Source organism: Coregonus clupeaformis, unplaced genomic scaffold, assembly GCF_020615455.1.
Source record: "Coregonus clupeaformis isolate EN_2021a unplaced genomic scaffold, ASM2061545v1 scaf0046, whole genome shotgun sequence".
In the NCBI taxonomy this organism is placed as follows: domain Eukaryota; kingdom Metazoa; phylum Chordata; class Actinopteri; order Salmoniformes; family Salmonidae; genus Coregonus; species Coregonus clupeaformis.
The window spans coordinates 247,467-262,927 of NW_025533501.1; the positions used below are offsets into that span (position 1 = coordinate 247,467).

The following is a 15,461-nucleotide window of genomic DNA, read 5'->3' on the forward strand; positions in this document are numbered from 1 at the left end:
TCTTCTTAGTCAGACAGAAACCCCCCACATATTATAGGTGGACGGGGTTATGAACATATCCAATGAATTGTTTTCTGCAACCAGATGAAATGAAACTGCCTTTCAGCAGGAAAAGCTTCTCTAATAATCCTAACCATTGCTGGGTGTCTTCAGAGACTGAGGTATAGAGACACACTGTCAAGTCAAATCATCTGGCTGTGCTTTCATGTCAAAACATTTATTATTTTCTATTCATAAAATTCTATTCTATTCTATTATAAGATAATATATTATATCCATAGGCTCCACTCTGTATAGTGTTAATGATGACTGTTTGTTCTGTACATTGATTGAATGGTTAGGACTATCTCACTGTATTCACAGATTAAATCCCAAGAGACCAGGAGACCTAAAGGAAGCCTTCAACACTGTATCCCTTCATCCAGTCATAGTAAACAACCTCTGTCTGTCTGTCTGTCTGTCTGTCTGTCTGTAAACACAGCCAACTTTTCTACGGTGGTTGTTGTTGCTATCAGTGCTGCACAGCTATTTTCAGGTCTCTCCAGAGATGGTTGATCGGGTTCAACTCCAGGATCTGGCTGGACCACTCAAGGACATTCAGAGACTTGTCCCGAAGCCACTCCTGCATCTTGGCTGTGTGCTTAGGGTTGTTGTCTTGTTGGAAGTTGAACCTTCGCCCCAGTCTGAGATCCTGAGCGCTCTGAAGCAGGTTTTCATCAAGGATCTCTCTGTCCATTTTTCCCTCGATCCTGGCTATTCTCCCAGTCCGTGCCTCTGAAAAACATCCCCACAGCCTGATGCTGCCACCACCATGCTTCACCATAGGGATCGTGCCATGTTTTCTACAGACGTGACGCTTGGCATTCAGGCCAAAGAGTTCAATCTTGGTTTCATCAGACCAGAGAATCTTCTTTCTCATGGTCTGAGAGTACTTTAGGATCCTTTTGGCAAACTCCAAGCAGGCTGTCATGTGTCTTTTACTGAGGAGTGGCTTCCGTCTGGCCACTCTACCATAAAGGCCTAATTGGTGGAGTGCTGCAGAGGTGGTTGTCCTTCTGGAAGTTTCTCCCATCTCCACAGAGGAACTCTGGAGCTCTGTCAGAGTTACCATCGGGTTCTTGGTCACTTCCCTGACCAAGGCCCTTCTCCCCCGATGCTCAGTTTGGCCAGGCGGCCAGCTCTAGGAAGAGTCTTGGTGGTTACAAACTTCTTCCATTTAAGAATGATGGAGGCCATTGTGATCTTGGGGACCTTCAATGTTGCAGAAATGTTTTGGGACCCTTCCCCAGATCTGTGCCTCAACACAATCCTGTCTCAGGGCTCTACGGACAATTCCTTCACCCTCATGGCTTGGTTTTTGCTCTGACATGCACTGTCAACTGTGGGACCTTATATAGACAGCTGTGTGCCTTTACAAATCATGTCCAATCAATTGAATTTACCACAGGTGGACTCCAATCAAGTTGTAGAAACATCTCAAGGATGATCAATGGAACAGGATGCACCTGAGCTCAATTTTGAGTCTCATAGCAAAGGGTCTGAATAATTATGGAAATAAGGTATTTCTGTCTTGTATTTTCAATAAGTGTGTAAAAATAAAAACCTGTTTTCGCTTTGTCATTATGTGGTATTGTGGGTAGAGTGATGAGGAAAATGTTTTATTTAATCAATTTTAGAATAAGGCTGTAACGTAATAAAATGTTGAAAAAGTTAAAGGGTCTGAATACTTTCCGAATGCACTGTATGGCAGCTAGAAATCAAAACTGGATGGTCTTCAGAGATAGATGGGAGGGGCTGAGGGTAGCTGAAGGCGGGGACTAAAAACAAACAAAAGATAACTAATGTATGTACATTTATAAGCTGGAAATGGAAGCCTAAGGACTGTTTGTCCATTAGTTTAGGAGGGGTGGTAGGGTTAGGGGAAAATAATAAAGAAGGAAAATATATTTAAAATAATATTTACAAAACATATATATGGGGGATTGGAAATGATGCAGACAATTACACAGATAGAAGCCCCAATATATCTGCAATGTTAAAGCTGGTCCTGTAGCTGTACGGTGGCTTTGACCAGCTGGTGCTTCTTCAAAGCAGGAGATTCATAGTGAGGTTGGAGGTGAGTCTCACAGTAAGAGGCCAGACACACCAGACAGGACATGAGGGCTTTCTGCTTTCTGGTCCCAGTGCAGACATCACACGCCACATCTCCAGGTCCAGCATAGCACAGAGCAGGAGGGGGAGCAGCCTGGAGTCCTGTCTTCTTCAGTTTCTCCACCATCTCAGCCAACATGTTATTTATCCTCAGATTAGGCCTTGGAGTGAAGGTCTGTCTGCACTGAGGATGTCACACCCCACATCTAAAGGTCCAGCATGACAGTGAGCAGGAGGAGCAGCCTGGAGTCCTGTCTTCTTCAGTTTCTCCACCACTTAGGCGAGCACAGCACTCCTGTTCAGAATAGGTCTTGGGGTGAAGGTATGTCTGCACTGCACTCAATCTGGTTTATTTAGTACCCCAGCGCAGGTTAAGTAGTGGAAAGAACATGTTGGGTTATTTTGACCCAGACAGTTTGGTTGCGTGAATAACCCAATATGTTGGGTTGTTAGTATTAACAGAACACAAATTAATTTAACCATCAGTTGGGTATTTTTTTCTCTCATGCTTGGTTGACCTAGCAACTGGGTCTGTTTTAATGTCATGCTTGGTTGACCTAGCAACTGGGTCTGTTTTAATGTCATGCTTGGTTGACCTAGCAACTGGGTCTGTTTTAATGTCATGCTTGGTTGACCTAGCAACTGGGTCTGTTTTAATGTCATGCTTGGTTGACCTAGCAACTGGGTCTGTTTTAATGTCATGCTTGGTTGACATAGCAACTGGGTCTGTTTTAATGTCATGCTTGGTTGACCTAGCAACTGGGTCTGTTTTAATGTCATCCTTACTGTAGGTTATTTTAAGGAGGCGTGGCTTACTATGGGCGTAGCTTTCAGCTAGATCTTATTGGCCACCCATGAGAGTAAATGTCATTCCAGTTTATCATATCAAATGTAAACTCAATTTTTCCTTATTAAATTATTCTATCATATGTAGAGTATTTATTACATATTATAATAAGGTATACCATTGTATTATAGCCCAACAATGAGACATACGTGGACTTTTAGGAAACTCTATAAGCATAATTGAAGCTACAAAAATGTCAATGTTCAACCTTAACATGTGCTAACTACGCAACAGACCAGATGAACAGGAATTATATTTACTCTCATGGGTGGCTAAAAATAACTATCTGAAAGCCACACCCCTACTAAACTATGCCTACAGTCTTCTGATCTGACCTGCTGGGTCATATCTCAATAACCAAGCAACAATAACCCAACACCCAGCATCCATAACCCAGCAGTTTTTAAAGAAAAAAACCCAACTAAGTGACCCAACGCCTGCAACCCAACATTTGGGTCAACCAAACAACCCAGCATTTTTTAGAGTGTGGGGACAGGTGTAGACACCTTTCAGATCATCCTGATCCCAGCTTTCTTTAATACAGCCCATACAGTAGCTGTGTCCACAGGCAGTAGTCACCGGATCCTTCAGTGGATCCAGACAGACGGAGCAACAGAACAGTTCTAGATTGTCAGCCATTTTAGTGCTTTCACCTGAAGGTTGAGCAACAGGGTGTCAAAAATGACTTTCTGTTTCATGGAACTCTACACCAGAGGACAGGGAGTGGCTTCCTCTTGACTGTGTACTCTGTATCTACTAGTTTTGGGGGGATGGAAGTCAAGCTAAGAAGATGACGTTGCATACAGCTGTGTCCACAGGGAATAGTAACTGGATCCTTTGGTAGATCCAGACAGCAGAGTGGATATTTTAAAAGGGCCTCTGCAATGTCCATGCAACAAACTGCACAGCAGAGTATCAGAGATAACTTTAATTTCTTTGAAAGTCTGAGTGGTGGGGGAGGCCTTTTAGATCTGTTTGGAGACGTTAGTCCTGGATGGATGCACTGAGGTATATAGGGATGGAAGCCATAGTGACGTGTAACCAAATATAAGGTTGTGGTAAAACATTACAACGTTTTAAAGGTTCCATAAATGTACAGTGACCTATTCAGAAGCCACAGTGGTGAATGATGAATATGTCAAATCAAAAGTTCTCTTTCATTTTCAGTCATGTAAAATGATCATAAATTGTAAAGAAACATGTGGATGCAGTGGGGTGCAAATACCTCTGTAAAATTAATTAAGCGAGAAATGGCGGTGGAAACGGCTTTATGCACAAATATTGATATAATAACCATCATATTGAAGTAAACTTGGAGTCACACGATGATATGTGGTGTGGTCCTCCCACTACAACTCGGGAAACCATGCAGTCTATTAAGCTACAGATGAAATAAGTTATGCTGAACTTCACAGGGTGGTGAAAGTTCACAGTGATGAGCTTGATGCTCCTTTCCAATAAATATCGAGGGTCTTTTTGTCCATAATAATGTCATCATGTAGGCAGCCTATCCAGAGTGGGCACGTTCACTATATAATGCCCCCAAAACATCTGACAAAACCATCGGTAGAGTTGAAAATGTGATGGAAACCCATTTAACATAACTTTTTAAACCGGTACATGGGAATTTAACTGCAAAAATATATTAGTATTTTCTAAAATATATATTTGTATGTGCATTACGTCATCACGCACAGCCATTTATCTTCAACACGTCAATTTGATGGAAACATCTCTGCTGGTAAAATGCACATGTTTTTATGAAGATTTTACAATGTTCACATCTGACGCCAGTCAAATGGAAACAGATTTTCATGCGAATATTCAAAAATCTGCATAAAAACAATATCCTCATCTATAAACAATATCCCAATAGAATTGAATGGTAAATTACGTATTGAATTATTTTGGAGTCACTTGTATTGTAAATAAGAACATAATATGTTTAAGTGGCTCCAAAATGACACAATACATTATTTACCGTTCAATTCTATGGGGCACAACATCATCTGAAACACAACCGAAACACACTGCAAATGCATCCAACAAGAGTCCCAAGCTTGATGTAGTCATAGCCTGCTAGGAATATGGGACCAAATACTAAACTTTTGACAAAGTGTAACACACTATAAGTGAATTTGTCCAAATACTTATGACACCTACAAATGGAGGGCCTAGATAAATAAAGTATATTTATTTCTAAACAGTAAAACAGACATGAATGAAAATACCCTCAAATAAAAGGTGAAATTCTGTACTGTCGCCTCATATAAAACATTTAATATCAAACCTAAAATGCTGGAGTATAGAGCCAAATTCATAGTTGAATAAATTCAAAAACCAAGGGTGGGTCAAAATTATTCAATAAAACAACTTGGCCATGAAGAAGTTTCAGTAGATTAGGAACTGCTTCCTATAAAAGCTATGTGTAGTATAATGTAGCTGGACATTGTAAAGTCTGCTTCCTATAAAGCTATGTGGAGTATAATGTAGCTGGACATTGTAAAGTCTGCTTCCTATAAAGCTATGTGGTGTATAATGTAGCTGGACATTGTCAAGTCTGCTTCCTATAAAGCTATGTGGAGTATAATGTAGCTGGACATTGTCAAGTCTGCTTCCTATAAAGCTATGTGGAGTATAATGTAGCTGGACATTGTCAAGTCTGCTTCCTATAAAGCTATGTGGAGTATAATGTAGCTGGACATTATAAAGTCTGCTTCCTATAAAGCTATGTGTAGTATAATGTAGCTGGACATTGTAAAGTCTGCTTCCTACACTGTAATCCCAAACAGTTGTACTAGCTCATAAGTAATAAGGTCATAACAGTCAAATGTCGTTATGCAGTTGACCAAACTATAAAGTGTTGAGCTCTGTTGAGATTTATGCCACTTTAATTGAAGAGGGCTCAATATTTTATAGGTAATTTGTGTGGAACGCTCAAAAAGTTTAGGTAGTGTCATGACGTTATCGCCGTCATGACGTTCTGGTGGGTGGGTCATCTCTCCCTCAGGAAAGCTGAGTCAGCCATCTTGAATTTGCCTTGATGCAGGGATGTTTGGGCCGCCCGTGTGGATGTGGAACACAGTTTAATTTGTTTTAATTTGTTTGTAATACGCACTTTTATGCTGCCCGCTTGAAACCACCACCACCTCCGTTTTTATCATTAGTCTTATTGCCCTCGTTTTCTTAAGCGCCATCTTATCATCACCTCTGATTTGGTAAGTAACTCTAATGTTTTTTATTTTTTATTTTTTTAATTGAATATTGATAGTCTTAAATGTGGAACTGGGAATACATTTGTACAATGTGCACAGTGAATATTTGTTGTAAATAGTTTAAAAATCCAAGTAATTGTAACTTTAGAAGTTGTTAAATATGTGACAAATACGTGCCGGGACATTGACGGTGGAGGAAGGTCCATGAGTTTTCGCTGTTCGCCGGTAATGCAAGTGCGTACTGTGAGTATACTTATTTCAATAAGTGTCTGCCTTACACAGTAAATATTTTACGTTATCGAGCTGTGTGTACGTGTGTGCTAGCGTGAAATGAACAATGCTAAACAACATAATGTGAGTGTGTTATCATGATGCTAACCAGGCCTGTGTTTGTATTTCTTCCTAGGCTCAAGTGTGTGGTTGTGAGATCATCTCGAAATCCTTTTAACAGTTCAGGTAGGATGTATTATGAAATAGTGTTACTAATGTAATACATTGCTAAAACCAAGTATAGAGTTTATTTGTTATAATTCATTGGTATTAGATTTAAAAGGTGATCGAATAGCTCCTGATTTGTAATGTCATTAATGCATTTCTTTTGAAGCAATGTTTAAAAAAATGTACAAGTGAATAGGTTGGTTTACTTTTTAAGTTTAAATTTCCCACGTATCTCGTTAAAGTTTTGACCAATGAGCTAACTTGTTAAGTTGTGGCCAATGGGAGAGTGGACTGGTTGCTGGGAAAGAAAAGAGAGGGAAAAGTTGAAAGAAGTGAGAGGAGAGACGTTAGTGGGGTTGGTGAAGGAAAAACGACCAAAGGAAACGATAAAGAGAGAACAAAACCATACCTACAGAGTTTTTTTAAGGGAAATCCTGATTTTATTTCTATAAGAGAGTGTTTATTATTTAGTTAAGAAAGACCAAGTGTAGACTGAAGCTGCCGTCGCATTGTGGAGACATTCGACATCCTAGAGGTTAGCCTAGCATCGTGCAAGACTTGGAGAGAATTGCTTGTGACGATCAGTTCGGGTTTCCAACGGATGTCTGTTGCTGCTACCGAGTACTGGCTGCATTGATAGCTGTGTTCGCTGTGGATCTTGTGAGGACACCTGCACGGAACTACTATATTTTGCTGAGGCATTATCTACAAGTAGTGAGTAACTACAAATGCGGGGTGGACTTCGGGACTTTATGTATGTCGTCATTTTTTTTATGAGCTCCAACGCGCGCCCAGGGTTTAAGCAAGCTTGCAAATAATTTGGACATGGGTTGTGGAAAAATCATTGGGGTTTATAATTTTTTTTTATTTTGATGTGATACAATCAACATTTGATTAATATAGATCTTGAACCTTATGTCTGTTGTATTGGTGGAGTCATTTACTGTTTCAGTTTCATTTAATGCATGGGAAAGCATATCCTTATAACAATAACCAAGTCTATAATCATTCTATCTGAAGTTAATACCCTATTTGTCATTCACCCTAGCAAGTATACAATAGGGATTCTTATTGGAGATGTCCTTCTCACCTAATATCCCATGCTGTTCAGATATTCTAAATAAGGTAATATCGTGAGAGTCAAATTCGAGCCTGGTGAGAGGGTTACACTAATAATTGGTTTTATTTTATGTGTTTCCACAGTCATTCTTTTGCTATTTCTCTAAATGTTTTTATCTCAACTGTGGGGTCAACAGTTGATCACTTGAACCCTTTATTAATACTTTGTTAAATACAAAGAACAACAACAGAAATAGCAGATCTATAAGCACACAACTTTGATGCTTTGCTTGTTAATAACTAACTTGCTTATCTTTTAACATTTTCATTTTTACTATAATTAGTGTACAATGAATGTTTTTGATATTTGTGTAATTATTATTGTAATGGATATTTTTTGTCCATGTAGGAACAACGTGATGTAAATATGAGACGGGCCCTCGTCCTTCGTGCACTTCCTGTGTACCTGCGTGAAGATGCCTCCAAGTTTTTCAGGACCTGTAATGTAAGTGTACTGGCCTCACTATCAATCCCTTTGCTTAGCTATTCAGTCAGCTTAAACATGACATCACTCAAAGAACTCTAGGAGAACCAGAGGGGCATTCCAGAAAGCAGGTTATGTGAAAACCATCAGTATAGCCAATTGTATTTTTTCCAACAACGTAATTTCAAAGTCTGTGTTTCTAGTTTGTCGCCGCATTGAGTATGAGATAAAATGTTTTTATATTTCATTTTCAGCCTAAAATAAAACATTGAACAACATTCAACCACTTCCTTAAAGGCTAATATAAAATAAAGTGATGTTAATTTCAAAATGAAAAGACGACTGCATCTGAAACTCTGTCAGTGATTTATATAACAGCCGCAGCCAGAAAATGTCTGCTTCCTGTTTTCTCCCGTTGCCATGGTGAATAACCGTATCGGAGCTCCATTGATGATGGCTTTTTACTAGTCGTCAGGCACAAGCTCAACTCCGAGTTAACGTACTCTGAGTCAACTTACCTAACTCAGATCAGCTGTTCTGTAACTGAAAACTCAGTTTCACTTCACAGGGTAAGTCAACTCTGAGTTCAGGGTTAGGCTCAGTTTGTTGAACCTCCTTTCTGGAATAGCCCCCAGGACCTGTTTATGAAGTTTCCTTGAGTTGTTATTCTGCAAACTGACATGTAGAAATTACATAAATGAAAAGGTAAGTATAAAGAATTCCACTAAACAAAAAGTATGCTTACAGGTAGGTGTGAAACTAACATAAAATAATAAGCATGTGTAAAGAAAATAGTTTAAACATGTAGCTTAGTTGCAGTCTAAGTGCAAAGTGACCGTAATGTCTAGACATCATTAGCATGATTTGTATCCTTGAGGGGCTGAACTCATTTTTGTATTATTTGTGTTTTATAGTCAGCAGATGGTCCAGACCTCACTGACACTCCGGTGGCTCTCCTGACAGTTGTCACTGATGATACTACTGATGCGGCCCTCTTCAGCCCTGAGAGCATCTGTATTGTCGTGGAAGATGAAATACTTGTGAGTGGTCCCACAAACCTGGCTGACTCATTTATCCTGCTCTTTGGGTATGTCTATGCACTAGACCTACAGTACCCAAAGAATCTCGAGCTTACATTCACATTTATCCAAAAAGTTGTGATGTGTCTTGAGGACAACAAACCACTGAAAGGGCGTCTACTGACACTGAAGAATGATTTGTTCAATGAGTGAATCACTCAGAATGGACTATTTGTTGAGCTGAGTATTGAGGATGTTTTTTGTTTTTTTTCCCCTCTTTACAAATGTAATAATTTGCCTCTTCTACCTCATGTTTAATATGTTACACTGTTTGCCTCTTCTACCTCAGATTTAATACATTGATTGTTAATAGATAAATATCACAACATTGACGTATTGCCAAGCCCAAGTTTTTGCACTGTAGTTGTGGGAAACGACTGTTGAATTCATGCACTATACATGTTTAATGTTGTGTGACCTAATGCTTACCTTGATGTTGCCAGTTGAAGTACGGCACAGTAGAAACCAGTACTTTTATTTGAATGTTTTATTTAAAAAAAAGTTAGTTGCTGCCTTCAAGGTACAGTAAGTGCCAAAACGTTTTAAATGGCTCCACATTCTAATAGTTGTCATTGCTGTTGAGGATGGATTATAATTAGAATCTTATTGAATTTTATCATGAAGCCTTTGTGAGTTTTTATCATAATGTTTACTGAATAATGTGATATGGAGACCGAAAATACTGAATCTACCCTCTGTAGCAATGACCACTATCAGAATATGGAACTATTAACACTTAATGTACTTTAAAACACATTTTGTTTTTATGGAGTCATTTCCTTTTCCTTTTTTGTTTTAATTTATGACAAGCACTTTGTTTTGACTGAGCTCCTTTTGATTCGTGCCTTTTTAAAAGCACATTGTGTTGAATAAAAAAATAGTTAAATTGTCACTGTGGTGTCACTTTCATGTTTTCTAACATTATTCGCTGATTATAATTGTGTAATGGACCGACATCAGTATTTCAGTTTAGAATTAATTTTGATTGCATGTCCCACATTATGAGTTGAAGAATATTGAAAATTTTGAGTGTATTTCACACATTATATGAGTTGAAGAATATTTAATATTTTGAGTGTATTTCCCACATTATATGAGTTGAAAAATATTGAAAATTTTGAGTGTATTTCCCACATTATATGAGTTGAAAAATATTGAAAATTTTGAGTGAATTACTCCCTAATTATAAGTTGAGGAATATCAATATTTATAAGATAACATTGAGATAATTTAAGGCAACTGTAAATGTAATTTTTATTTTATGTAAACTTAAAACATTTAAAAACATCACTAAAATATTTTTGTGTAATCTGTTACAAAATTATTTTTGAGTTATGTGAACTTATTAGGGTTTACAGTGTATAAAGCTATGTGAAGTATAATGTAGCTGGACATTGTAAAGTCTGCTACCTATAAAGCTATGTATAGTATAATGTAGCTTGACATTGTAAAGTATGCTTCCTATAAAGCTATGTGGTGTATAATGTAGCTGGACATTGTAAAGTCTGCTTCCTATAAAGCTATGTGTAGTATAATGTAGCTGGACATTGTAAAGTCTGCTTCCTATAAAGTTATGTGGTGTATAATGTAGCTGGACATTGTAAAGTCTGCTTCCTATAAAGCTATGTGGAGTATAATGTAGCTGGACATTGTAAAGTCATACACACAATTATATTACTTCTTATTGACATTCAACCTGGGAATGAAAATTTAAGCAATTAATGTACAAACATGTCTAAAACAAATCCTGCAACAAAGGACCAGGGGCCTCAAGTACAAAGACTTGCGTTGAATTCATACTAAAACATTGCGTACGGACAAAGCCATAAATGTGCGTACGCACCAAAAAAATCTGATGTATGAATCTCTGCGTACGCAGCATTCCACATACATTCTCTTTGTACATCCCAATCAACGCGAAATTGAGCGCACATGCACGAGCACCACACCACACCCTGTCTCCTCCCTCAATTAAATCAATTTAAATATGGTAATTTGTCCAATTTGGCAAAAGAAACCTGCAAGAACATGGGTAAAGCAAGCAAGAAACGAAATTTCACTGAAAACGAATTAGAGGTGCTACTATCAGAGGTAGAAACAAGAAAAAATATTTTATTTGGAAATCTGTCCTCTGGAATTAATAACAAAAGAAAGAAAAAAGAGTGGGCGAGTTTGTCTGATGCCGTCAACGCGGTGGGATCTGAGAGTCGCACCGTAAATGAACTGAAGAAGAAATGGTCAGACATAAAGGTGGAAGTTAAGCGGAGAACTGCTGCGCACCGACAAAGTGTGGGCAGAACAGGCGGTGGTACAGGGACCGATGAACTTGCACCCTTTGATCAGAGAGTTGCCTCTATTGTAGGAGACACGTTAATCTCTGGAATCGTATCCGCTGATGTAGGAGACTCGGATATACTACAGGACTGCCAGCAAGGTGACTCAGATTTATTTCCTTAACTTTGATATACATAGCCAGCCACCGTTTAATTTTAAAATGCATGCAATATAGCAAAAGGTACACCAGAGATTTCACGTATCCACTGCTTTTATTGCAAATGCGTGTACCCATTAATAAGGAACAGACTCAAATTACTGTTAAGATGTGCCTGTGTTTAATTGGACTTAGGAACCGCAGGAACGTCCACTGGCACGCACTCAGAGTCCGCACCACCTGAGCAGCCAGAGCCCATTCAGTCCAGCGTCTCCCGTGTCTCTAATGTTCCCCCCAGTGCTGAAGCCCGTCCATCTGGCCGTGTCTTGACGCATGCTGTTCTGGAGTCACAACAACAAATTGTTAAGGCCATTGAAGAAATGAACAGTCACCTTAAAAATGTCACTGACGCACTCACAGAAATAAGCCATTCATTAAAAGAATTGGTCAAAAAATGAACTTTGTGTCTGAGTATCATTTATATTGTCGCAATTACACGTTGACGGGCCTGAATGGCTTGTTGATTGTGCTGCACATATACTGGTCCTGGGTCAGGGTCATCTGGCGGTGCCCCCACCTCACCAAGGGGTATGCCATGCCTGTGCGCGACATTGTGCAGCACTCCACAGGCCAGTATGATGCGGCAAACCTTGTCAGGGCGGTATAACAGCATCCCCCGGTCCTGTCAAGGCAGCGCCACCGACATTTCAGCTGCCCAATCGCTTCGCTCCACAACTGACCGAGTGCGGGAATGGGCATCATTGTATCTGCGCTCTCGGTCAGTTTGTGGGTTGGTGAGGGGGTTAACAGCCACGTCTTTAGTGGATAACCACTGTCTCCTGATGGGCAGTAATAATAATTACAGACACAAACATTTTACTTTTAGATAGAACCATACATTTAAATGCATAACTTACCAAGTAGCCACCCATCGCGCACCCTGCCAGCTTGGAGTCTCATCCCAACCATGCTGTTTGTAAGGATATATGAATCATGGGTTGACCCAGGCCACCTTGCCACAATATTTGTTAGGCGCATTTGTGCATCACATATAATCTGCACATTTATTGAATGGAAATGTTTCCGATTCACATATGCAAATTCGTCTTCAGATGGCGCCTTTATAGCAATATGTGTGCAGTCGATCGCTACGATTACATTAGGAAAACCGGCTATCGCTGCAAATTGCGCTTTGATGTTTGGCTGGTCACCTGCATTGTATGGGAACATTATATACCTGGTAGACAAGCGGATGATGCCGTCCCATACAGGTGGCATTGCACGGCTCAAACACGACTGGCTTATTCCTGAGCGGTCTGCCAGTTCTCTTTGGAAAGAACCGGTTGCTAGGAAACCAAGTGTAGTAAGCACCTGTAAAGGAACGGGTAATGCGTGGCTCCTCACTGTCTCTCTTTCCAAATTCGGACCCAACTCAGCGCAGAGCTCCAAGAGTATAGCCCTCGGAAATCTGAAACGGCTGATGAGCCAGTCATCGTCGTGGGCCAGAAAATCACCGTGGTCCCTAAAAACTTGTTCTCTCCGGATTTGTCCATTGAAAATGTCTTCTAATAAAGCCAAAGCTGCCATTGCTAGACGGGTTGTATCACTTTTCACATCCTTTATATATGTTCTTACTTAATTGCATAATTAATAGAATATTCTAATAAGACTCGTGTGACAATAATATGGCAAATCATTTATCAATTACAAATTATAAGCAATATCTGGCAGGTGCGATAGAACAGTTCGTAGTGTAATGTTTGCCACTTCACTTTATTGCCTCTATGAGTCGCCAACGGACAAACATCACAAAAATGTATGTACGCCAGGCCTGAAGTTTACGTGGAAGAACGCACATTCTTACGTTAATTTCACTGTTAGTACATCTGACCGTGAACGTGAAAGCTGGCGTACGCCGTGTTTTCGTGCGTATGCAAGATTGATACATGAGGCCCCAGGTCTGAATGTTCTGGGGGGTCTAAGTCTACCCCTAACCAGTTTGAATACACTGTTTGATTTCACCCCCAGACCCCAAAACACACCCCATTCAAAACAGTTTTAACAGCCCCCCACCCGATGCAACTCAATATTAAGAAGGCATACAGTCAGTGTACAGACCAATGCACTACCCCCAGGATCACAACAAGCCCCTCACACATTGGACCACACACACACAATGTGAATGGAAATATATTATAATATTTTTATATATTACAATCACAAGAAAGGGTGTTGTTTTTTTTAGTTTTACAAGTAACCTTTCTTGGACATGTCCTAACTTTAAAAATAAGCATGTTTGGTCTTGTTTGAATCAGCCCAATTCTCTGGTTATAAATAAAATAACCATGATTGGCAGAATGTTTAATTCACATCTCTGGCTATTAATAGATTGTGGAACTATGAAAAATAGGGAATAATGTTCCCAACACACCCACCTCACAGTTCCTACACAGACTCTGAGGCACCATGCAGGTCTGACACCAGAGTAGGCTGGTGGGAGGAGCTATAGGAGGACGGGCTCATTGTAATGGCTGGAATGGAATCAATGGAACGTATCAAACACAAACATATGGAACCACATGTTTGACTGAGTTCCATTTATTCCATTCCCGACATCACAATGAGCCTGTCCTGCTATAGCTCCTCCCACCAGACTCCACTGCCTGACAACCATTCTATTGTCTTGAGGACTTTACAACCATTTGGTCTGATCAAAGAGCAGGACACCCTTTCAAATAGATACATCCTCTCAGCCTTGATGACTAAACTAATCAAAGACTAAACACACACACACACACACACACACACACACACACACACACACACACACACACCACAGTAATCAGATCATGGTGACTCCACAGTAATAACATTTATAACTCATAAGTCACCAGGTGTGATTTACCTTTTGACAGATGAAACCCTACATCAACTACTAATGACTTATGGGAGGAAGTGTGCATTTCACATATTAAGATATAATACAAGGATACTTCCTTTGTGTGTTGCACTTAGTCAATTGAAAATGTGCTTAAAGTTTTGAAAAAACAGCCTTTTTGATGATCTGTTTTGAGTTTTGTATTAAGAGTTGTGAGATTTAACCACATACTTGTGAAAATAGTACAAAAGTGATTACAAAATCTATAATACATGGATACTTCCTTAAATGTACTTATTTTGTGTTATGCAATTATGTTATTGAAACAGAATAAGTCTAATGAGAGAATAAATAAGTCAAGTCCAACCATTACCTCTCTCCTCTTTCACATTCCTCTATCATCACTCCATGGGTGTGTCCCAATAATCTCTCCTTCCTCCTGAAGTGTATCATTCCTTCACTACTCCTCTCAAATGTAAAAGCATTGGATTGGTGTTGGCATGGGGTAGAGGGAGTTTACATATACCAGTCATTTCCTTTTAAATCCATGAAGGGAAGTGAACAAGTTCACACTTAGAAAGGAGATAATAGTTCCACACCCCATGTGTCCTGATAACTACAGGAATGAAACCATATTGAGGTTGTCTGCTTTCTATAGTCTCCCGAGTGGCGCAGTGGTTTCTATACAGTTTGAGGGGAGAGAGAGAGAGAGAGAGAGAGAGAGAGAGAGAGAGAGAGAGAGAGAGAGAGAGAGAGAGAGAGAGAGAGAGAGAGAGAGAGAGAGAGAGAGAGAGAGAGAGAGAGAGAGAGAGAGAGAGAGAGAGAGAGAGAGAGAGAGAGAGAGAGAGAGAGAGAGAGAGAGAGAGAGAGAGACGGGAC

The 15,461-nt window shown here is 39.7% G+C and overlaps 1 protein-coding gene and 2 long non-coding RNA genes across 3 annotated transcripts in view; 2 read left to right on the forward strand and 1 right to left on the reverse strand.

The window, feature by feature from the left end:
• LOC121556711 (calponin homology domain-containing protein DDB_G0272472-like) overlaps positions 1-15,461 on the reverse strand; it is a 376,372-nt gene that overhangs the window by 138,660 nt on the left and 222,251 nt on the right. The gene's annotated exons all lie outside the window — the stretch shown is intronic.
• On the forward strand, positions 6,389-9,594 carry LOC123483190. The gene is made up of 4 exons (XR_006658106.1): positions 6,389-6,456; positions 6,620-6,669; positions 8,120-8,215; positions 9,109-9,594. It is a non-coding gene; the product is annotated as an uncharacterized LOC123483190 (long non-coding RNA).
• On the forward strand, positions 11,313-12,163 carry LOC123483191. The gene is made up of 2 exons (XR_006658107.1): positions 11,313-11,707; positions 11,900-12,163. It is a non-coding gene; the product is annotated as an uncharacterized LOC123483191 (long non-coding RNA).